We start from the raw sequence: 22,961 nt of genomic DNA, 5'->3' as shown, positions 1-22,961 counted from the left end.
GCCCCTATTTCTTTAAAATTACTTTTGTACAAAACCCTCGACAGATCAAAACTAGAATATGCATCTTCTATTAGGGACCCGCATTTACTATCTTTCCACCTCCGTTGAATCCATTCAGAACCGTTCTGCCCGATTTATTTTATGCAACTACTCTCGAACGTTCAGCGTATCTTTAATTAAAATGCATTTACATCTTCCTGACCTTTCAATAAGAACAAAAATGGCTCGGTTGTGCCTTTTTCACAAAACTTACTTGACTAACCCTGACATCAAGCGCGACCTTTTTGCAGTTCCTTCATATGTTTCTTCACGCATTGACCACAAATTCAAGGTTGAAGTGCCATCCTGACGTATAAACTTGTGCTTCAATTCATTTGTACGGAAAACTGCAACGGAATGGAACCCCCTCCCCGCTCCGATCGCAAGCATCACTAAACCTTTATTATTCAAGACGGCCATATCACACTCGTTTTAAAAGCTTGTATGACCCACTCCTCTCTGCAACGCCCTCGAGGCCATGATAGTATTGTAATAAATAAATAAATAAATAAATAAAAAAATAAATAAATAAATAAATAAATAAATAAATAAATAAATAAATAAATAAACCCCCTTTGATGAATTTGTCGGAGAAGCCACAAACATCGAGCAAGTATTGGCGGCAAATATTGACCTCTATTACAAGTTCTGGTTGCCCCCACCATTTCTGCATGTACCACGTCATTGCTTGACCTCTGCTAATCTGACCAAGGTAAGCTTCCGAGGTTATCCCCTAAGTACTCCGGCAGGAGGTGCAAAGGCTGTTTCTGGCACACCAAACACCATCCCCAGAATCGGTTGCGCAGGCTGTTCCAGAAGACATTCAGTGGAATTTGGCTTCTGGCATTCCAGTAAACATTGCCCCAGAATGCCCTTTTGCGTCGTATGCCACGCCAGCTCCTACCCCTACTACTACATCTACTACACCTTTGGAAAAGGTGTAGTCACTACTACACCTTTTACAAACACGCCTCAACAACATGCCGTAGAATCACCGTACTTCCCGTTGCCGGGCCCACAGCAGCGTCGCCTACGACAAACAGATGTCTGGCGAATGACGGATAACCGTTCTCTTTGTTTTCACTAGGGTAAGCCAGATCAAACCTTTATCCGCTGCCCATACATTGAACATTGTCTTCGCTGATTCCTTCAAAGCTGATTCGGTTCGCTGATCCCGATCAAGTCTTCGCCTTTGTTACGTCCAAGAGCCTTGTGAAATTGAGGAATATCTCCGGCAGTCAACACCTGTGCTTCAACTCGCTTCTTGTAAACACCGCTTGCCGATTCCCCGTCACTCGCCTTCGCCTCTCATCTGGTAGACATAGCCTCTCACCCCTGCCTTGCCGGAAGAACTAAGCATGGCAACACCGGGAGGGGTGATGTTGCCCACTAAGAAAATAATTAAGAACCTCCACAAACAACGCGAAGCTCGCGCTCCAACACCAGCAAGCATCCTATGCGTACTTCGGTGCCCCTGAACAAACTGTGTGTCACTACCCACGGACACGACGCGACGGTAGTTTTCGACATAGGCGCCGACTACGGGATTTTGAGAGGAAAGCTTCCCCGCCGCCTATGGAAACTGATGCTGGACGTTGAACCCCTACTGGGCGCTGAACTGCTGGGCGCTGAACTGGGCGCTGAAAACAACATGAACGAAAATAAACGTGAAACTGAAACCAATCTTTGCCCGCGACTCCCGAAATTTGCGATGCCTGTCTCAATCACTCTATTTGCGATGCCTGTCTCAATCACTCTCAATCACAGTCCGTTTCTCATGAGCCCACCCAGCTGGCGGGAAACTAGAACCTGGTATTTCAGCCAAAAAACTGCATCGGATGCGACGATCAAAAAGTTTCCAGTACATCTGTAAAGTATCTTATTGGCATCGGCTGAAAAAAATTGAGTACCAACATTGGTAAAGGCTGGGTCAAGAATTTAGTTTACTCATGCTGATTTGTGTTCCCGTTTGCAGAATGTGATTGGTGCCCTACGTGGAACCTTCTTTTATAATCATCATCTTTAGCTAATTGTGTACACTGCATGGCAACAGGCCTCACCAAAAAATATGTAAATTCATTTAGGAGGTTTGTGGCAAATGTGGCAGCCAGGACTGGAAAATCCTTCTCCGGTGAGAAAATGCGGTATTTATCACAGGGAATTTGACCAGAGTGGCTGCACGTTAATAGCGCAGCCTGCTGTCGTGGTTTCTGAGGATGTTACCACTGGACCAGGCAGCCTTTCAGACCTCTATATTTTTAAGAGCGGTGCCTGTGCATCGTTCATTGATGCGCATATTGTGTGGCGCACTGTACTGCCACCGGCACTGTGGCACACCTGGAAAGCATTGCTTTCTTCTACAGAATAGAGAATTTACCGACTGGAGGTGCACTTTATACCCCAAGCACACATTCAGGTATATGGAATGACCCCTGAATTCTATTCAGAAGGCGTGTGGCAAATCGGGTCCTTGCGCCGTGACCACATGGACGCTTCCTGAGTATATCGCCACGAATACACAGAAAAGTAGCACTTTATCCGCAACAGCTGGACAAACGCGATCAGCAAAGAATGATGCCGGAATAACCAGAAATGGCGGATCATTTACACAGGTCACCTGTTGCTTCTTCTTATGGCTGTCTTTAGGTCTGGGTTCGTGCCACATACCCTGCCAGAGAGTGACCTTTTCGCAATGCCGGAATCACACCCGCGGCATTACTTCCCTCCCCGCGAAGCGTATTCCCAAACCATATCCCGTAGGGGCCCAGGCCGACCACACCTTCTAAGCAGGGGCGCAGCCAAAGAGAATAAAAAAATTGCAATTTTTTAACCTCCTTGGACGCAGCACCGTGACGTCTCTACCTATATATGCGCGACTTCATGCGAGGTCGATTTTTTTGTTTTTCCCCCTACCCTCGTTTCGACTGATTGGCAGGCGGCCGATGGTTTCGCTCCGTGGGCGGGGCTGGCCTGCGGCGCTGGGGAAGCTGACGAACATGTGGTAGAAGCCAACCTTTTGTACCTCAGCCCTTGATCTCTCCGCGCTCTCCTTGCGCACCTGCAAGTTGACGCTGACCTCCGATCGTGTTCCTAAATAAGCGCTCGACTCGGTGCTCGAAGTGCGCGCGCGCGGATAGACGCTTTCACGTGCATGTGGCAATTATACACGGTCCGGAAAGCAAACACCCTCATTGAAAGCTCATTCTACAGCACACAGAAGGGTATACAATTGAGTTGGTTGCTCTTTCACTATATACACAGCTCAAAAGACGATTCGGTGCTGCAGGTAAGGATTACAAGAAAGGCAGCCAATTACCCATGACTACATTTACAAACTGTCCTACTCTTTCGAAATATTACAGCTGCATGAGCTGCTACATTTTGGCCCTTTCATAAGCACTATTACATTGAATTTCGTTAACATTAACTTCATTGCATTATTCTTCATCAGGAACAGTGGCACTAAGGAAAACATTGACATTTTGTTAACAGCAATGGAAGGTGTGAATCGTTCTTGCAAGGGTGATACATTGATAAGAAAGACACCAGCTCAAACGTACACGTTTTACACTCGGTCATGAATTGTGCATAATATGCACTGCTGGTCATAACAATTTAGGGAAACAATATCGAAAATATATACCAACCAAGGGCTAAGTAATAGTGGCATTGTACAGCAACTGAAGTACTCGAGGAGTTTGATATATGTCTTCTGTACAGGGCTATTGACCACAGTCTCTTCACTGACGCCACCAGGCCGAGTTTGATATCAGTAATCATGCGTGCTACCACTCACGCTGTTGCCAATGTCGATTAGCTATTGTTAACAATTTGACCTTCATGCACACAGAGATTTTGCTGCATAAAATAGTTATTTATAAATAGACAGCTCCAGCAGGACCCGAATGGCGCTGATGCCTTCCCCCCCCCTGTAATCGGGAAGGCACAACAAATCATTACCACTTAATTTGGCTCTGTCCGTTATTCGACCGTAATCGCCACCAGCTTTTAACTCTAGGTCCCGCCCCTGCGACTGACCAGGAACATGTTATTCGGGTCCGTGACGATCCCACGCACTAGAAGCAATTACCGAGTACGCCTTTGAAAACAGACTCTACAAATTGGTGTAGCAGCATGGCCGGTATACAATGAGAACTGTCTGCAGCGTGCACTGTTTTCAGTGTTAATCGCATTGTCCACAGTGTGAATTGTACATTTAAGTGTGAACTGTGCGTTTTGCTGCCACTGACTGACTTTAATGTGTTCATTTTGCGATTACGACCCCAAGAGTGCAACTGTGTTCATTGTGCGAGTTGTGACATTCCCTTTTCTCCTCATCCTTGCTCCCACAGGGCCACATGGCCTCTCATTTAATGCAGTGTTACACTCACTGAGATACGTATATTCTTTTCGCTGGGACTAATGAGTAGTTGCCCGTGAGCTTTAAGTCACGGTAGTCGCAGCAGAGATAAAACTAAGTAAAAAAGTTATCTCCTTGGCGTACTATTTTTACGATAGTGATCTCGGAGTCCAAATAGCGGCAAAAAATTGTCACTTTTAGAGATCCACTGATGGGTATAGATGACCAGTTTGTGTCTGGTTTCTGCGACGCATTTTTAGCTACCACATATATATATATTTCTGTAGTGTCTGGCCTTTTAATTCGCCAGCATTGTGTCACAGCTCGTGCCTCAACTGTAAGCCACACACACGCAAAAAAGTATACAAATGTATAAACAAGAAATAGCAGGAATAAAAATATAAATAATACCACACAAGTTCCCCAGGGAGCGAAACCATCGGCCGTCCGCAAAGCAGCCCAAAACGAGGGGAGGGGGAAAAAAGAAAAAATCCACCTCGCATGAAGTCGCGCACATATAGGTAGAGACGTCACGGTGCTACGTCCAAGGAGGTTAAAAAATTGCAATTTTTTAACCTCATTGGCTGCGCCCCTGCTTAGGGGGTGTGGTCGGCCTGGGCCCTTACGGGATATGGTTTGGGATTACGCCCCCGGGAACGCATCGTGGAGAGGCGCCGGAGAAAGCGACTTGGACTACGAAACACTGTACTCGAGAAAGTGTCTAGGAACCCACGGCATGCGGTTGCACAGCTCCAAAATGGTGTTGCGGGTTAAAAGCGAGTCATACGGTGTATCCTTTTGACGTAACGACTAAGGACCTTGCTGTGGTACGAGGGCAGTACACCGCTACCAGCGGAAAAACTTCGCAGTTCCTGTCACTGCTTTGGCGGAGAACCGCGTACTGGTTGATGTAGCGCCGCTTTAACTTTTCGGTGTGGCCTCGCCGGCGAACTAAATTGCAGCCCATGACTTGGTCTCCTGGCTTGTACGTGACCTGTCGGTGGCGACGGTTATAGCGCTGAGCGTCGTTTGCTTGCTGGGAACGAATTCGCTGGCTTGCAAGCTGGCGGGTCACTTGTGCGCGCTGGGCCTTTCTTCAGCATCGCCGGTGGTAGTAGTAGACTCCTCAGGTAACAGCGTGGAATGCAGCATGGTTTCACTTCACGGCCGTAGACCAAGCGAAACGGGAGTGTGTAGTCTCCTGCGCCGCGGTATTATACGTGAAGGGGACATACGCAGTATGAGTCCCAATTCCGGTGATCAACGTCGACGTACATTGAGAGCATATTGCTACGGTTTTGGCGACCCGTTCAGTTAGTCTATTTACCTGTTGATGATAAGCCGTAGTTCCGTGATCGCTCGGGCAACTAGGCTGCCGGACCTCTCGAACTTGTTGCGCCATGAACACTATTCCTTAGTCAATGATCACTACCAATGATGAAGAAGCACAGATCTCTCACTAAAGAACTTAGACAACTTCGGCAGCAGTGCCTTGGGAAAGAACCTTTGATCCAAAATACCAAGTTTACTAATGCGTGGCCAAAACAATCTATCTGCTGCCAGAGGACGACCGAAGGAAAGATCCCAACAAATCTATGCCCACCTGTTGAAATGGTACTTTCTCTTCAATAATGGGCTGCAAAGAACCAGCTGGATTTGTGGGTGGTGCGTCTTCGGCAGACGCGACAAGTGCGAGTGTGCGCTTCATGATCTCGGCAAGTGTAGGCAGTAATACCGTTGGCGTATGCGCGCCAGCGTACGAGTAAAGCCCACATGTCCGGATAATGGCTCTTCATGGCAGCCATGTAGAATGTTTTGACGATGTGTGGTAAAGACTAACCCCACACACGACGAACCGCAGCAGCAAAGCTTTGTTTGTATAGGACGCCGTTCTGAGGATAGAATGATGTCTGACTCCGCACAAAACATTTCGGAGGTTGAAGCGTTCGTCTTTGAAGGAATTCGACTAGGGCGGAAAGCTCTGGGTCATTTCGTTGCGCTTGTGCAGTGGCAAGGGAAGACATAGGAACTTAAAAATCCCTCATTCTAATTGACTGGAGTGAGTGACACGCATTCAGCATCTGTGTATTTGCGACCTGACTTGTAGGTTACACTTACGGCGAATTCCTGTAATCCAGCTGGCGAGGCGCCCTGGGTGGCCTTTGAGATTGGCCAACCAAATGGTGGTCGGTGGCCACTTTAAACGGGCGTCCATATACATCTGGCCCCAATGTGACGATGGCCCACTCGACGGCCAAGCATTCTTTTCCTGTGGTCGAGTCGTTCCTTTGTGGGCAGGAAAGGGCACGGCCGAAAAACTATAACTCGCTGCATGCCATCTTGCCACAGCACAAGCATCGCGCCCAGACCGTTATTGATTGCGTTGGATTGAAACTCGGCACCGGTGATCTTGTCAAAGTGGCCCAGTATTTTCGGACAAAGCAATTGCGTTTTCCCGTGGTAGGCCACATAAAAGTCAATTTGTTTGCACAAGATTGATTTTTTTTGTTCTTTCATTTTTCTCATTGCCAGAACATTCAACGATATGTTACAACAAAAACTATTCTCCTAATATTAATATTTTTGTCCTTCCATGTCACGCCCTCGTATCCTCCTTTTTCAGTTTTTATTGTAAACGAGGCCTCGACAGCTGTTTTCCGGTGGCCGGGCAGGACGCCATCAAAATTTCCACGTGGCCTAGAAATTTAGGCTCTTCGTAAGAAAAGTGGCCCTTTCCCGGCTTCAGGGATAGTTGGACGGGACGAAAAGTTTCGGAAACTGTTCGGAGATGCACAAATGTTTCCGTAAATACCACAAAGTCGTCCAGGTACACAATGAGCGCACCGGATTGAAAGCGTAGCGTGAAGCTGAACTAGAGAAATTGGAAGCACTGCCCGAGGCTGAAAGGCAGGCTTTAGAAGGGGCTCACAAAAATACTATTGTTTTTGCGAAACTGAACCAGTAGTAAGCAGTTCTGGAGAACTTGCAGAATACAAGAGAGGCTGAGGCACTTTTCGATGCTACGGCATGTTCTACCAACGTAGTACTCTGTCAGGGCTGCAAGTCCGCCACATTATGCTAGAACGAATATCACCGAGAGTGCCTGTCACAGAGCCTTTCGAGATTACTGTCAAGGGGAAAGCCGAATGCTGCCCACTTGGTGTAATCTAGAAACAGAAAAACTGAGGGAAAATATTGCTACAGAAGATTGAAGATATGCTTCATGAAAGTGGATCTCGTCCTGCTTACGGTGCACTACCGCCAGAAATCACGATACAAGAACCAGCAATTAATAATGCAGCTACACAAGCCGACACGTCGCTTTGTGCAGTAGGCAAAGGAACTCAAGCTCCTCGAAATGAGTGCTCTGAGCTTGACTCAAAGGGGGGCCAAGAAGGAGCCCAAACTTTCTTTAGATGTGAGGAAAATACGAAAGTGCAAACACAAATGCAACAAAGAGAAAATGCCATCCTTGTCCAAGGGTTCGACCATCCCCAAGAGGCCTCAACTACAGCAGCGCCATGAACGAATCACGAGGAAATTAGGCTTACCTTTCTTCTTGAATCGGATCCTGCTGTGCGTAATTCTGGCAAGCTGAAGCGACGCAAGACTTTCTCCGTCGATGTAAGGGAATGGATGGTTCCAATACAATCGAGAGCTAAAATAAGCCAAGTGAAATGTTTGCGGCGTTTCGGTAATGCAGTGCTTTCATACCAGAAGAAACCGAATCCAAAGAATGTGTCAGGGAGTAAAATAAGAAAGCATGGCCGTGTGGCTAAAAAGAAATATGAATAAATCTAAAGTTATGACGAATACATGTAAAGACGTCTACTTCTCCTTAGGAAAGGAACCATTAGAAGAAGTAAAAAAATGAAACTACCTCAGAAAGATGGTTAAAGCTGGCTCCAACTACTAGAGAAATCCGACGGAAAATAGGTGAAGGTTGAGAAGCACTCGGCGAGCCCCGCCTCCCGCTCCCAAATGAGCTACCCCTGTCACTGAAAAAAAACATCTACAACCAGTGCTTACTGCTGGGTATGATATAGGGAGCTGTAACTTCGCGCATTCCTAAACCACTAGAAAGCAAACTTAGATCGGCTCAACGGGCCATGGAACGAAGTATGTTAAGAGTAACACTCAAGGACTGGAAACGAACTACCTGGATCAAAAAACAACTAGAGTAGAAGTTATAATTCAAACACAGAAAAATAAATGGACTTGGACCGGCCGTCAAGTCAGACGAACCGACAACCGGTTTACGATTAGGGAAACAGAGTGGACACCAAGAGGTGTGTCTAAAAGAAGGGGAAGGCAAGTAATTAAATGGATGGATGAAATCAGAAACTCCGGCTGGTAAACTGTGGACTCGAGAAGCGCAGAAAAGGAGCAAATGTAACCAAGTAGGCTGATGATGATAATTAAATAATTAGCGGTAGTCCGCCGAGCGATACTGACTTCCCGAAGGAGGTTATAAACAATAACGTCAAAGCAGGTGGTCCTGTTCGGCCGTCTCTTCTCAAAATGTTGTTTCCGTTTGACTTTGACCTTTTGCAACAGGTATTGTGAGACGTGTGAAACTTTTTGTCGGAGATGCCGCTCATCTTGAATCGAGCTTCTGGTCTCTTTTGCATTCTAGATTTTTTGCATGTGAACCTAATTAACGCTTATTCGCAGCTTTTTCTTGCTCCGTTTCATTAAAATTGTGGCCGAGAAAAAAGCTGAACAACTTCTGTGTGGATATTGTACTGGAAGCTTTCATTGTTTTCTTATTCTCTTATTTTCACTTTTTGTTGACGTCGCGAAACATAATGCTGACGTCTATGCCCTCGCAATAGAAAACTTGCAAGCCTATTCTACACACTACAACGCACTGCGTTGTTTCGAAGAGCACTTGAATCCAAACGTGCATTAGCTGGGACAACATACATGTCTATTAACCTTCAATACTCACCAAGATTGGCGTTTACGTCGAGGTTACTCAATGGTATGCCATAAGCAGGGGAAACACTGAACAGCGCTGCAACGGAAAAGAAACATCACGGCGCTGTGAGTAACCAGTAGCTAAAGAAATTACAGCTTTTGTAAAATAGCATAATTCATATGAAAATTACTGTCGTAGATGTTTTGCTACCTATTACAGTCCAGATAATCACAGAACACGCCTTACCTACAAGTTAAGCGGTATTAACAAATTCTAGGAATATAGCGTAAAAACACCTGAGAACTACCGTTAACACTTAAGGATCGCCAGTCAAATGTATGAAGAAACAGCAATGAGGAGTGATATTTATTGGCATCACATACAAAGTGCACAACGCCGGAGCGCCATTGAAAAATCTCTCTCAAAGGCCAGCATGCACAAGCTGTGGACATAGTTGGGACAGCAGAAGGTACAACGTCCAATGCTGAATCAACTTTTGCACAGTAGTGGAATATTAACGGCGTCTCCTGTGCAAGTAAGATTACGCACAGAATCGATAAGCTACTCGATGTATATAAACCAAGTAAAATACATGCCTGATAAGGCTCTTAGGAATTGCCATATCCGGTTCAAAACATTTGCGCCACAAAACCCTCCGGGAAGTGTTACTATGCTGTAGCAACATTTCCCTGCTGCGCTAAAGCAATACGTGTAGTATATACTTACACGCTAACATGGAAATAAACATCACAGCAAAATGCTGATCAGTGTCAAAATTGCACATAATGAACAGCAGGCATTGCTAAGAAGATACCGATAAAAAAAATCACCTCATAACCTGCACTCCTAACCAAGTTCGCTGACAGGTTAAGAAAACAGAGCTGCTCTAATACGTTATATTTTCTACATAATTCTGCGCTCAGTAGTAGAGCATTAACTAGTGAAGAAGTGCGAATTAAACTCTCTTCCAAAAAATGTTTTTTTTTTGCAGCTCCGTGTCGTTCATATTTAGTTTGCCGACGTTACCAGGAGAATGCTACGGTTTCAGACCTAATTTAACCTTTTCAGATTATATGGTGCGCCTGTCAGCAGATTGGAATTGCTTAGAGCGGTAATCACACCTCGCTTTTTTAAAATACATGTCGAGGCAGTTGCAAAATTATTTTCTTTCGCGCAATAAATGTAGGTCCTTCCTCCTATTACACCACCTGTAGAGTTCGACTTTTTTTTCTCTTTCATAATCTTGTGGCTAACCCATGGCTATAGGCGGTCTAACCAAATACAGGAAGAATAACCATAGGTTGTCGTTCGTTCTTCCCGTTATTCCAAACAGGTCTTGGGGTTTTTCTTTACGTTTAGTATCAGTGAAATTAATGAGGTAGAGAAGAAACGTTCCTAAAGGATATGCCGTGATGTGCTTTTCCTCTACATCTATGTCGCAATGTGTGCCAGACGTCCAGGCATTAAAACAAGGTACGCTTCATGCCTTGAAGAGTCACTTGATAAAAAGGGGGCCATATAAAAAATCAGATTGAAAGATTTGGGGATGTGGCACATTACTAAAAGAAACGGAGCGCACAAATACAAAACACAACTATAATGGTACGAACAGAGAGCAGCGTTGACTCCCATCCGAGTCAGTTGTGGGTTAGCGCTGTGTCCGTTTTTATCCTTTTCTTGTGTTGCTTAGTTTTGCGCTCGTGTTGTCAGTATAGAGTCATTCAATGACAAACGTCCCAGGTCTGGCCATCGACCTCTCCAATTTTTCTGATAAAAATCTGTTTATTATTTGGTTCATAAAAATCTGTGGTTGTAATATTGTGAGCGAAAAAAAATTCGCTCGACGCCACAATCCTTAATACGGTGCTTGTCGCAACTTCATTAAAGTTGTAAATACATTTTAAACATCCCGGACAAGATGGAAAGGGGAAACTCTAGTCATGGCAAACGTTTGTCCCGGTGTCTTCGGGGTATTCAAGTGAAATGCCTTTAAAATGTATTTTCTCCTTGTTTTTGCAGAAAGAATGCAGCTAAAATGCTATAAATCGCTGCGTGGAGCGAAGCCCAAAAAGTTTGAAGTGAGACTACTTTGTGTACTTTATTGTAACAATATTTTGGAGGGAGTCATGTAGCGCCTTTTCCGAAGAATGAACTCAAAATTCCGCAAAAACGCAGCGTTGACACAGACTCGGACGTACATTTCGCAATGTGTCAATGCTACTAAAACTACGGGGACTGTTCGTTTATTAGCTCGTATGGTGGACTGGGGTTGTCACAAAAAAATCATTAACGTGCGCCGATATCTCGACACACACTGTTTTCGCTTTTCGCTTCCACGACCAATGCAGCCACCACGGACGGGATGCAATACGGGATCAGCACCTTAACGCCACCGCTACTGAACCACCGTGGCGGGTATTTGGTAAAGGCAGGACTCCTCTTATAGCCTGTCAGCTCGGTGCGGGATCATAATGAATAGTTGTGTCCATGTAATTGGCGGCGAACCACGCGTAAGAAGCAACGTGCAAAAGACACGTGAGAATGAAATTTAAAAAATTGTCGCTTTAAACAAAGCTTGCAATTCTGATTCTTTTGTGACAATAACGCCTAATATGCGGTCTTCTCAAAGACCTATTCCTCGTATTTTTATTAGGACTGCCACATTGCGAAATTAACGCCCGAATCTTCAAAAAAGGATTTACATGATTCCCCCAAAATACGTTGTCGTTTTGTCGGCGCAAAAGTATTTTCTGTCACCAAGTAGTCTCACTAAGTAGTCTCACTTCTCAATTTTCTTCGTTTCGCTCCAGGCGGCGAAACATAGTTTTAAAAATTGTTGAAATATCGCCATTTTAGCTGCATTCTTTTCCCAAAAACAAGGGGAAAATACATTTTATAGATATTTAATTTGAATTGCACGAAGACACCACGACGCACATGTGCCTTGACCAGAGTTTACCTTTTCCATCTTGCACAGGGTAAGTAAATGTAAAATGTTGACGCCGTTTTGACAAGCACCGTATCTTTAAAGGGTTGTCGCGTGGAGTATAAATCAGATTTTCTGCAGAAGAATTGTAGACGCTCGACCACCAAACGTGGGAAGTTTGACGTGGAATGACCCAATATGCAAAAAAAAATGAAATTGAAAATTCTCTGTTCGATCACTTCTATTGTCGTTACCCAATAACCCATCATGTGTGCGTTTACGCCTGGATGGGGGGGGGGGGGGGTGCGAAGGTTTCGGGTTCGGGGCTGTCGCCACTCTTCGTGTGGAAGTAGAGGGTCATCGCCACGTTTTCTTTTTAGAATGCTAATTCCCTAAGGAACCAAACTCATTTTACTGCCTATTACGATTTCTCGACTTCAAAGCTGTGTATACCCATACACCCGCTTTTTGTGTTGAAGATGTGAGCGGCAGCGGAAACTTAATAGCGGAAGAATAAACGAAACGCAAACTGAATAGAAAAAACTGCGGATTCCGGGTATATATAGGAATGAACGCAAAACAAAGCTTTCAAGAAACACATTTTTACATGTATGTATAAATGTATACATCGTCATTATAGATGTATACATCGTCATTATGTCACTGCTCTGAACAGCAGAACGAATCTCAAGCATCATCATTTAGAATTATTGTACGGATAGCATGGTAACACTGGGTGGAGACTAAAGTGCGTCAGCTATTTTTTCGCTTGTCGCTTTTGATGCGTAGCTTGCATGACTGTGGTCTTCTTTCATACCCGCCACGCGTTTTTTACTTGATTCACCTATTATAGCAAGCATACCCAACATATTATTGTGGTCTGCCTCACGTTTTGCTGTTAGAGATGGTGCTCCTGTTCTGGGCGACATGTTTTCTTCATCAATATACTAGGTGGTGCGCTACTGTTTTTCAGAAATTTCGCCGGCGCGTGTTTACGTGTTCTTCGGATGTATCTGTGTGTGTGTGTGGGGGGGGCGCATTATATTCTAAGCCAATAGCATACGCGATAAAAAGCACGCCCGGAATCCGGGGTATCCTTGCCACAGGAGCGACGGCTTAGGAGGAGCCACGTGTCGTCAGCGGCCCATCCGGTCAAGAGAAAAGCCGCCAGCAGAAGCACCTCGAAAGGCCGCGAGAGAGGCAAATTAAGCTTGGCTTCAAAAGCCTCGAAGATATCGCGAGAAGTCTTATCATAAGAATTAAAATTGTGCCAGCACCAGCTCCTATCGGGATTCTGGACTTTTCGGGAACGCCTTGCCTTTCGATAGCTTTCCAACATCAACTCCCTTACGCGACGCAATCTATCTTCGTTCGCTTTTCTTCGAAGTCGCATGTTCTCAACACAGCAGTAGCGCGCGATTGCAAGTGTGGGCCATTTGCCCACAACAAAACACGTGGGTCTGTCTGGCGGCGGACCTTTCCTCGTCCGTAACCTGTTCCCACAGTATGACTAAAGCCAGCATTTGACGCAGCCTCAAGGAAATTAGAAGAGAAATTCAACTTGTGCACGCAGTAAAGGTGCAGGTCCCGCGAGCGTCGTTTGTGCCGCCGGGACTGAGCGGTATTCGCGCCCGACATTTCCCCGCTGCCCTTGCACGCCATCGGTTAGTCGAAGGTTCTGTATGACTGCAGTGCTGCTTAATGGAGCTCTTTCGTAGTATTGTTTTGCTGATTGATAGTCTGTATGCTGCATATCGATGGCACGTGAAATAAACGCTGCACGTGAAGCTTTCTCGTGTAATATATTTCGTTTTAAAGCAAAGCTTTCTACCTCTACCAGCCAACGGTTCTTTCGCGCCATGCGGGACAATAAACTCCCAATGCGGTGGAGGGGGCAGTGGGGTGGGGGGGAAGGAGGGGGAGTGCTTCACTCACGGAGCACACTGTAGATGGCGCGAAGAAATTACCCAGCGTTCCCCGCGCGGAACTGCCTGCTCGCCGCCGGGTGCGTCGGTGGTACAGCTTTGTCGTCTCCCCTAGCGACGGTTGTTTTGGGCCCGCTTTGGCACAACTGGGTCAGGTAACCCGGACCCGACGAAATTAGGTGGTCGTACGGCAAAGATACGTTATGGATTGGTTTGAGGGGCGGGAAAACAAAATGTAGAGACCGCACACAGACATCTGACCGCTAGAGAAACGCTACCTTTTCCGCACTGCTTGCCACGAATGGGACTTCGTTTTCCAAATTTGTGAATACCAATTCGGCTGTGTCTAAAACGGTATTACAAAAGGCGAAAGGTGCAACTAGTTCTGATAAACAGCGATGATAAATGTTTCCTCAGCTTTATTGCAATTGTCAAACACACTAAACTAATTAGTTTTATTCGAAATAAATGGGAATCAATAAGCTCACAAGCCAAATTGTTTCGGTGTCTGCTCTTGTGTCGCGTGGTCGTGTAGCCCCGACCTAGCACATCAGGATGGCTAGGTTCCCATACTTAATCACAGCGCGAAGGACGGGACAGACAGAAAGATCAACCACTGGACAGCGCCTGTCCAGTGGTTGATCTTTCTGTCTGTCCCGTCCTTCGCGCTCTGATTAACTATGAACACGTACCAACTCGCGCAACTTGCAACTGGCTAGGTTCCGCTGTCTCACCCTTCGAACGACGCATTTCTCGATTTTCTTTTACTGACTCACGGCCGGGCTGCAGCGGCGGCGTCCGCCACTCTAGCCCGGCCATGGCCGTCGCTGCTGCGTTGGGGACTCCGCCCCCGCGAATTCCAGGTAACGACTGCCAGAATGTCTGCTTTCACTCTTTTTAGAGCCACGTGTGGGAATTCAAGTGACGTCGCATGGGCTGTTGTTGTGGGTGTAGTTTAGAGCTTTGCTTTCCAATCATCTTCACAGGGTGGATTTAAGCGAATTTTTTTTTATTGCGCGAAAAGTAGTAACATTGAAAAAATGGCTAGTTTCGGTCGTTTTATGTGAAGACGGCGTCACGCAACAATACCGAGTGGTCATTGTTGCAGGGATAACTGCACACTAGGTATTGCTTTGGTTAAACAGCTAAAAAGCTGAATAAAAATTATGGTACCTCATTACGGTTGTTCAAGCAACGGAAGAGCAGTCGCTTGAACATTTAACATTAGCTACATGCGACATCGGGAGACGTTTTTTTACATCTGGAGCGGTATTTTCATGTTTGTCCGTTTTTAAAACGTCTGTTTTTCGTCCGTTTTATTGTGATGTACTTCCAATTGCAGGGGGGCTTTTGGGTGACTTTTGCGCAACTGTTCTAGTAAACACATTTCAAACGAATAAATCTATTTTAAACTATCCTTTATATGTTTGTTATTCCGCCAGTGAACCAACAACAAGGCGACGAAAAATCGCCTGCTCCAAATCGTCTGCTCCCAGAGACCGTGGCTCATATAGCTCCGCCGTGCTCTCGTGGCGTCACATCCGGGTGTTCGATTTTAGGCAATCAGCGGTTGGTCAAAACAGACACTTTTGAAACGAACACAAAACGGACAAATTACGAGAATACAACCCCTGTTCAGAGCCCGCCCTCTGCTTAGACTTCGTCATATCGAAACACCTCACTTGACAAAATGCAATGGAAGCGCACGTTCTCTAGACGCTAACTCGTGGCACGCTGGCGCACTGCAGCTATTATCGATAAACCAGCAGTCTATCAGCGTATCCCCCCTCCAAGGTGCGGCGCGGTCTCGCGTTCGCTTACGCATGGTCTATTCGAGGGGGTGGTGCGTCCCGTATAGTACACCCCCCGCCTTCCACATTTATCGCCGCATTGCACTGACTTGAAATGAATGAAGGTGTCAGGATTTCTTTCTTTTAAGTGTTCAGAACGCACGACCTCGAGTGACATCTCACACAGAGAGTTTGGTGTGACTGCAAATCTGAAATCAGTGGAAATAGGATAGCACAGCGGCATTTGTGGTATGTTCACAACCTCCTCAATAAGCAGCATGGTGCGCCAGTATTGTCCCTGCCTGGAAGGGTGAGAATGGATCTTCCAATTATTGCGCTTCTGAGGAAGTACGAAAACTTTCATGATGAGGACAATGCGTCGTCTCCGTGTAAGAAGTTGGAGCCTGAAGGGTTTCGCACCCGCCAGTTTATTCTCTCCCTTACGCTGGTGCCAAAGTGTGATGTTTCGCATTGAGCGAGCATTTAAAGAGGACATGAGTCGAAAACAATTGTTCCCGTCTCCATTGAAGCTTTTGTGATATAAGGCATTGTTCCCAACTACAATGTTGACGCGTGTGATGCGGCCCTTCTAAACGGAAAGATAATCAGCTAGAAATTGTGGGTAGATGGGTTGCCCCCTTTTTTTATCAATCGTTCGTGCTTGTGGACGAACACATTCTAGTTCACATGTAATTGCAAGGAAGTTACAATATTGACCATTCCCCTCTGATATCAAATTCACCAAGCCAGTCGTTTTCCTCGCAGCTCGCTCTCGCGATCGGCACACATACTTTTGTGTAAAGCTTTGACGAGGATTTACAAATGTTAATTTTTCTGTGGGCTGGGTTGCTGAATAGCTTTTACAGCGCACTTTTGCTTTTCAAACAAGTTATGCCCATTAGTTTGAAGATGTGTAATTTCGCTGCATGAAGGATGCTTTGCACAGTAATGGCTGTGCTTTTCACAGGGATATCCTAATAAGCAAAACATGTGCAATTCGAGCTGATATGTATGACGGTATCATCGCACGATTAATTATATTTCTACAGTGATCCCAACTTATTGGTGCTGTAGAACTCTATGTAGTACGTCTGTAAAGAAAGGAAAGTGTTGGAAAGATGAAGAGGGATAAAGTGTAACCGGTGGGAAATTTGAGCCCCATCTGGAACTAGTCGGCACGCCGGTGGAAACGACACTTTTTCGTGTAGTCAGGCACCATGCTGTAATCTACCAGCCCATTCGGCATTTATTAGAGCTGATTTTCCCTCACTCTTTTTTTCTATTTTGGGCGGCTCGTGTCATGGAAAGCACAAACGCCTAACAAAAAATGCAGCGCATTTTTCTGCCTTCACAGCCAGCGTGCACTATCACTGAAATTCTTCAGTAGAGTTTTCACATTCTTTTTTGAACATCAGACATAAAAATTAAGCGCCAAACGAATTATAATTTTTTGTTGGGAAAAAAAAGCATGGTTTACAATCTGCCTCATTTTTGAGGGACTTTCGCACCGCAATCAAGTGGGACAGATAAAACCTAATATAGTGCCGGACGCAAATCACGATGACCCTAAACGTACACATTTATTTCATAGCCATTTGGTTTAACGCGCCGAGCTACACCTAGGCTCCGCGGCGCGAACTAGTGGAGGGTTCCGGATATCTGAACTAGCTGGGTATCTTTAGCGTGAACCGAAATCTTGGTACAAGGGCGTGTACGGGTGTTTAGCCTGCATGCACCGCGGCCGTGATCAACCCGTGTCCTTGGGCTCAGCAGCACAACGCCTCTTAACCATTTATTTATTTATTTATTTATTTATTTATTTATTTATTTATTTATTTATTTATTTTGCAGTACCACTAAAGAAACCTCAATGAATCGTATACATAGGGGGGGGGGCGAGGAGGGCATACAGACACTGAAAATACATGTTTAAAGATGTAATTTAAAAATAGACAAAAAAGGCAAAAGAGGCAGTCAAGAACGAAGCAAAAAAACATCGGTGCCATAAAAGCGAAGACAGATAGAAAAGAACGAAAAAGGAACATTTAAGTACTACGAGTTATGGCAGGAAGGCAATCTGTTTTAGTAAAACTACCACATTAACGGATTCCGCTTGCGCAAGAAGGCACTTACAGATGACAAGGAAATTAGTCTACGGAACAAGTTAAATACAGTGAAATACACAAAAACGTTGAAGGGCATAAACAAGAGAAGAGCGGTGGATGCACAATGATACATTTCCTGAAACAATACAAATCAAATAATCACAATTGGCGAACCAATTCTTGAAATTTATTGATTTCAGTTTGAGTCACTATAGGTGAGGGTAAATCGTTCCAGTCAGATATGGTGTGAGGATGGAATGAGTTTGCGTACAAGGACGAGTGACATAGTGGGCTCTTAAATTTGTTGGGATGATCTCTGCGTGGAAAAATGGCTGATGGAGGCTGAAAGAAATCGCTGTGAAGTGTTGAAGTGTTGTGTGGAAATACATTTTATGGAAACGGGACAGACGAGCAGATGCTGGACGAACGCATACCTTATCCAGTTCAGCACGCTGCTTCAATTCTGTGACGCTTGAAAATGTAGAATAATCAGAAAAGATGAAGCGAACATCAGGATTCTGTAATGACTCGGGGTTATTTGTGAGACATGCTTGATGAGGATCCCAGATTGCAGAGGCATATTCTATTTTTAGAGGTATAAGGGTGACGTATGCAAGTCTTTTTACATGATATTGGGCTTGTTTCAGATTACGCCCGAGTAGTCCTAAAGAGCGGTTTGCGGAGGCAAGGATGACGTTAATATGGTGGTGCCATGTTAAATCATTTCTGAAGTGAAGTGCAAGATATTTGTACGTGATAGTTACCGCTATTGCAGTATTACTTATAGTATAAGAAGTTGCAAAATTGGGGGTTTCACCTGAAAACGACATTTGCTTTGTTTAAGATAAATTAAGGGGCATCAACCATCTTAACCCTTAAACGCCCGCAGGGAGGCTAATTCCCACTTTCTTCAAATTCCTCTCTAGCCCGCTGGGTTGCATATTTCCTCACAGTATTGTGGCGCCATCTAGCGTGATGCCTTCCTACCACGACAGGAAAAACTCGTTCTTTTATCTTCATTCCACTAGCTGCCCCTGCAAGTCTTGTGATCATATGCCGCAATTTTCTGTCAGTCTTGACTTGCGCACATTGAGCACCATAGGGCTACGAGATATGGATTACTAAGAAATCCACTGCGGTCAAAGTAAGTAAATGCTATTGATATCATAATTTGATGTCTTAGCCAGCGTACTAGCGTGTTTTGGAGCCCACTTTTTGCTTTTATGTACTATGAGGAAGGATTGGATCAAATCTACCACATGGGAACATATTTCCCTACGGGCTTTCAGCGTATTCCAATATTTTTTGCGCTACCTTCTTTTTTGTTCTGTATGGCTCGGCATCTAACGGCAGAAGAGGTTTACAACCTTTTATTCCCTTCCTGACGATGCAGACCAGTGCATAGATAGTACGTTGATGAGGCATCAGCTGTGTGTACCCATTCAAAAGATGCAGAAATTGATAGCATTGCAGACATGGCCAGCTTGTCAAACGCGAATGCGAGCAGGGACATGTTTTGAAGAACATGCATGTAATTATGACCGCTGGTACATACACTGCCTTCAGCACAAAAAAAATTATCCCGTAGTTTTGTTTACAGCCACGAGCTTTATTGAAGCCTACCGCGTATTACACGTACACCCTTGATTTTTGACTCTTTGACGCATTGTTTTGTGATAGAGTGAAAAGTCTTGTAGAGCAAGTAAACCTTTTGCGAAGCAAGGAAACCTGTTTCCGAAGCAAGGAAAGATGAAGGTCTGGCACAATGCAGGAGATAAAAAGATCCAAGCCTTTATTCTTAGGATGATGAAGATGTGCTTTCATAAGCCACGCCCCTTTTCTCACAGGCGGCAGCGCCCTACGTGCCGTTCAGATATTGTTCAAGGGCGAAAAGCCACAATCGGTCCAAGATAACTTGCACAACATACAAGGTTCGCCTCTGCGCGGCTCTGGCTTCGCGAAGTTTCCTATAAAGTAGGACACCCTTGAACGCCCACAGGGAAGAATATTCCCATAGCAGTATTTTCTGTTCCTTGCAACTGCAGGGGTTTTCTCGGTTGTAGTTATCTTCACAGAATAATAAATAGTGTTTCTGGAAGAATTCACTCATTTATCTTCAATAGAAACCTTATGGGCATATAAGGGTTAAGCACCAAGCGGTAATAGTATCTAGGTCAGATTGGAGAGTGCAATGGTCGGTATCAGAAGAAATGGTACGGTAAATTACAAGGTCATCAGCATATAGGCGAACACGGGATAATACAGAAGAGGGAAGGTCGTTTGTGTAGACTAGAAAATGTAATGGGCCTTTTACGCTACCTTTAGGAACCCCTGATGTTACTTGAGCGAAAGCATGTGCGTGATGGTTGACAAATGGAAACTGAAGTCTAGAAGTAAGGAAGTTTCTAATCCAAGCTAGAACGTCAGGATGTAGACTACATTTCGATAGGTTGAGGAGTACTCTATGTAGAGGAACGCGATCGAAGGCTTTAGAGAAATCAAGGAAGACTGCATCGACGTGCAACCCGGAGTCTACTGAAGTATATAAATCGTTAGTAAATCCGGCCAATTGGGTATCACACGAGTAACCTTTGCGGAAACCGTGTTGGAATTTGAAAATGGTGTTATGATCTTCTAGGTATTTAATAACTTGAGAATGAATTACATGCTCAATTATTTTACCAATGGTGCTAGTCAGAAGAATGGGTCGGTAGTTTAGTGGTGAAGAACCATCACCGGATTTGAACAAGGGTACAATTTTTCCTATACGCCAGTCATGCGTGACTGAACCCTCAGATAAGGACTGAGTGAAAAGTGCTGCTACTACTGGAGCAATGCTTAAGGAAGTATTTTTAGAACTGTATTGTTAATACCAATATGATCACATATTCATAAAATGTTAAGTTGATTAAGTAAAGATAAGATTTCCCCCTCACTAATGACGATTTCAGGCATCATGCCCTCTATGAAAGCAGCTGCGATCCGTAATGAAAATACGTCTTCGCAAGTAAAAACCGACGCAAATGAGTTGTTATGTATGTGCGCACATTCAGATTCCGGAACAGTTTGGCCGTTATGATCTACAGTAGATATGTCCGGGTAGCTTTTAGGATTGATTGCGCGCCAGAATTTCCGAGGGTTGGTACTTATCATGGATGTTAAGTCGTGAGTAAAGAAATTGCGACGAGTAGATTTAAGAAGTGATTGGTACTGCTTATCACACTCTTTATAGCGCAGCCACGAAACCGAGTCTCTGTTTTTATCTGCTTGCCTCTAAAGGCGCTTTTTCTTATTGTTTAAGCGGCGAAGTGCGCGAGTGAACCAAGGCACTGCACAACTGTTTTTAATGGTTAAGACCGGAAGGCATGATTTACCCACTGCGGAGCGTAAACGCATACATTTCAACCTCTGCGCCTTACCTTTCGGTGAGAAAAATATGGGGACGGTAAAAGGATTATAGTGAGAAGACATGTTTTCATTAAGGCACACGTTTTTTTCTAATTCGCATTTTTTCCATGCGGCATATGTGAGAAAAATATGGGGACGGTAAAAGGGCTATAGTGAGAAGACATGTTTCCATTAAGGCACACGTTTTTTTCTAATTCGCATTTTTCCATGCGGCATATGACCGCATGGCAACCCTATCACCCCTACCAGGCACACCTATCAGGCTATACTGAGACAAAAGTATCAATGAACCAATTTCCGGGTACTATTCCGACATTTACACGCACCAGATTGGGAGCTCACAATGACAGCAATAAGAAGCCTCACCGATTGAATAAAGAAGTACGATGAGCAGTTTACTCCTAGTCATGATCCTTTCACCGTGTTCCTACGTGCAGCAAGGTGTGTATTGTTTGTGAAACTTCCTTAGGCAACGGTCCTTATAAGTATGTTGTCTTGGCATAGGAATAGCTCCCACAACATTCTTAAGAAAAACAACAGCAGTCGCTACTTTCGAGAAATCTCAAATTATTACTTTCTTCACTCATGACGCCCTGGAGGCGTCAAGTCATTGTTGACTTTATGCTTACAAATGTCAGTTGAATAAAGTGTTTTCACCTTTGAATGGAATATCTTAGAAAAATTCCAAACAATCCCGCCAAACAACCTTCGCAAAATGACGTTTCTCCTTGTCTGTTTTTTCGGTGTAGTCTCCGTCCTAATTAGTGGGGAAACCCCCAGAAAACGAGTCCGTCGGTTGTTTTGCGAGACTCCTTGAATTCCGTGCAGAAAGAGCAATTCGAATTGCACGCTCAGGTAGTATAAAGTTCGAAACACCGATTCAAGCAACAGAAAAAAAGCATGAATGCCGCGAGATTGGCAATCCATCAATTTTATTTTGGACCAATCTCACAACTCTCAGCATAGAATACCTCATTCAAGCCGTTCTATACTGCATGAATCTGTCATTAGTAAGGGCAACTCGAGCTACAAAAAAGTAACTTGTTTGTAATGTTGACTTTCATTGCGCTTTGCATTGCAACGTGCCTGGAATGCTGTACAAGGCAAATACCAAGTTCCTCCGTGGCATTACTACTGTTTCGCCTTTTTCGAAATGTACCGTACGAGGCGTGCGAGGCGAAAATTTGATGAAATCGGCATATTTATTCTGCAGATATTTTAATCAGGTCGGCCGGCAGCACTTATTGATGAACGAATTAATAAATGGTATTAAGTACAAAGTTTGGGTTACGGTGTTTCTTCGTAGGTAAAAAAAGGAACAGAGTACTTAAGATGTCCCATTCTTCAGGCCTAACTTGTTAGGAAGTTTGTGAGTTGGAGGAATTCCAGGTTTTTATTAAAGAATGTGAGGATACGCAAAAAAAATACCGAAGCCGCTAGAATCTCTTCGTGCCACCAGTCAAACTTCATAAAAGTAAACAGAATTA

The 22,961-nt window shown here is 44.6% G+C and overlaps 1 long non-coding RNA gene across 1 annotated transcript in view; it reads right to left on the bottom strand.

The window, feature by feature from the left end:
* LOC144153014 (uncharacterized) overlaps positions 1-21,999 on the bottom strand; it is a 38,922-nt gene extending 16,923 nt beyond the window's left edge. The window contains exons 1-2 of the long non-coding RNA XR_013319271.1: positions 21,841-21,999; positions 9,351-9,416 (exon numbers count right to left, since the gene is read on the bottom strand). This is a non-coding gene — a long non-coding RNA (uncharacterized LOC144153014). The remainder of the gene's footprint in view (positions 1-9,350; positions 9,417-21,840) is intronic.
* Between the last annotated feature and the right edge of the window lie 962 nt (positions 22,000-22,961).

This window comes from Haemaphysalis longicornis, unplaced genomic scaffold (assembly GCF_048455015.1).
Source record: "Haemaphysalis longicornis isolate Haplotype H1 unplaced genomic scaffold, Haemaphysalis longicornis Haplotype H1 scaffold_9, whole genome shotgun sequence".
In the NCBI taxonomy this organism is placed as follows: domain Eukaryota; kingdom Metazoa; phylum Arthropoda; class Arachnida; order Ixodida; family Ixodidae; genus Haemaphysalis; species Haemaphysalis longicornis.
The sequence above is the reverse complement of the archived record's forward strand: the minus strand, read 5'-3'. Positions and strand labels throughout refer to the sequence as shown.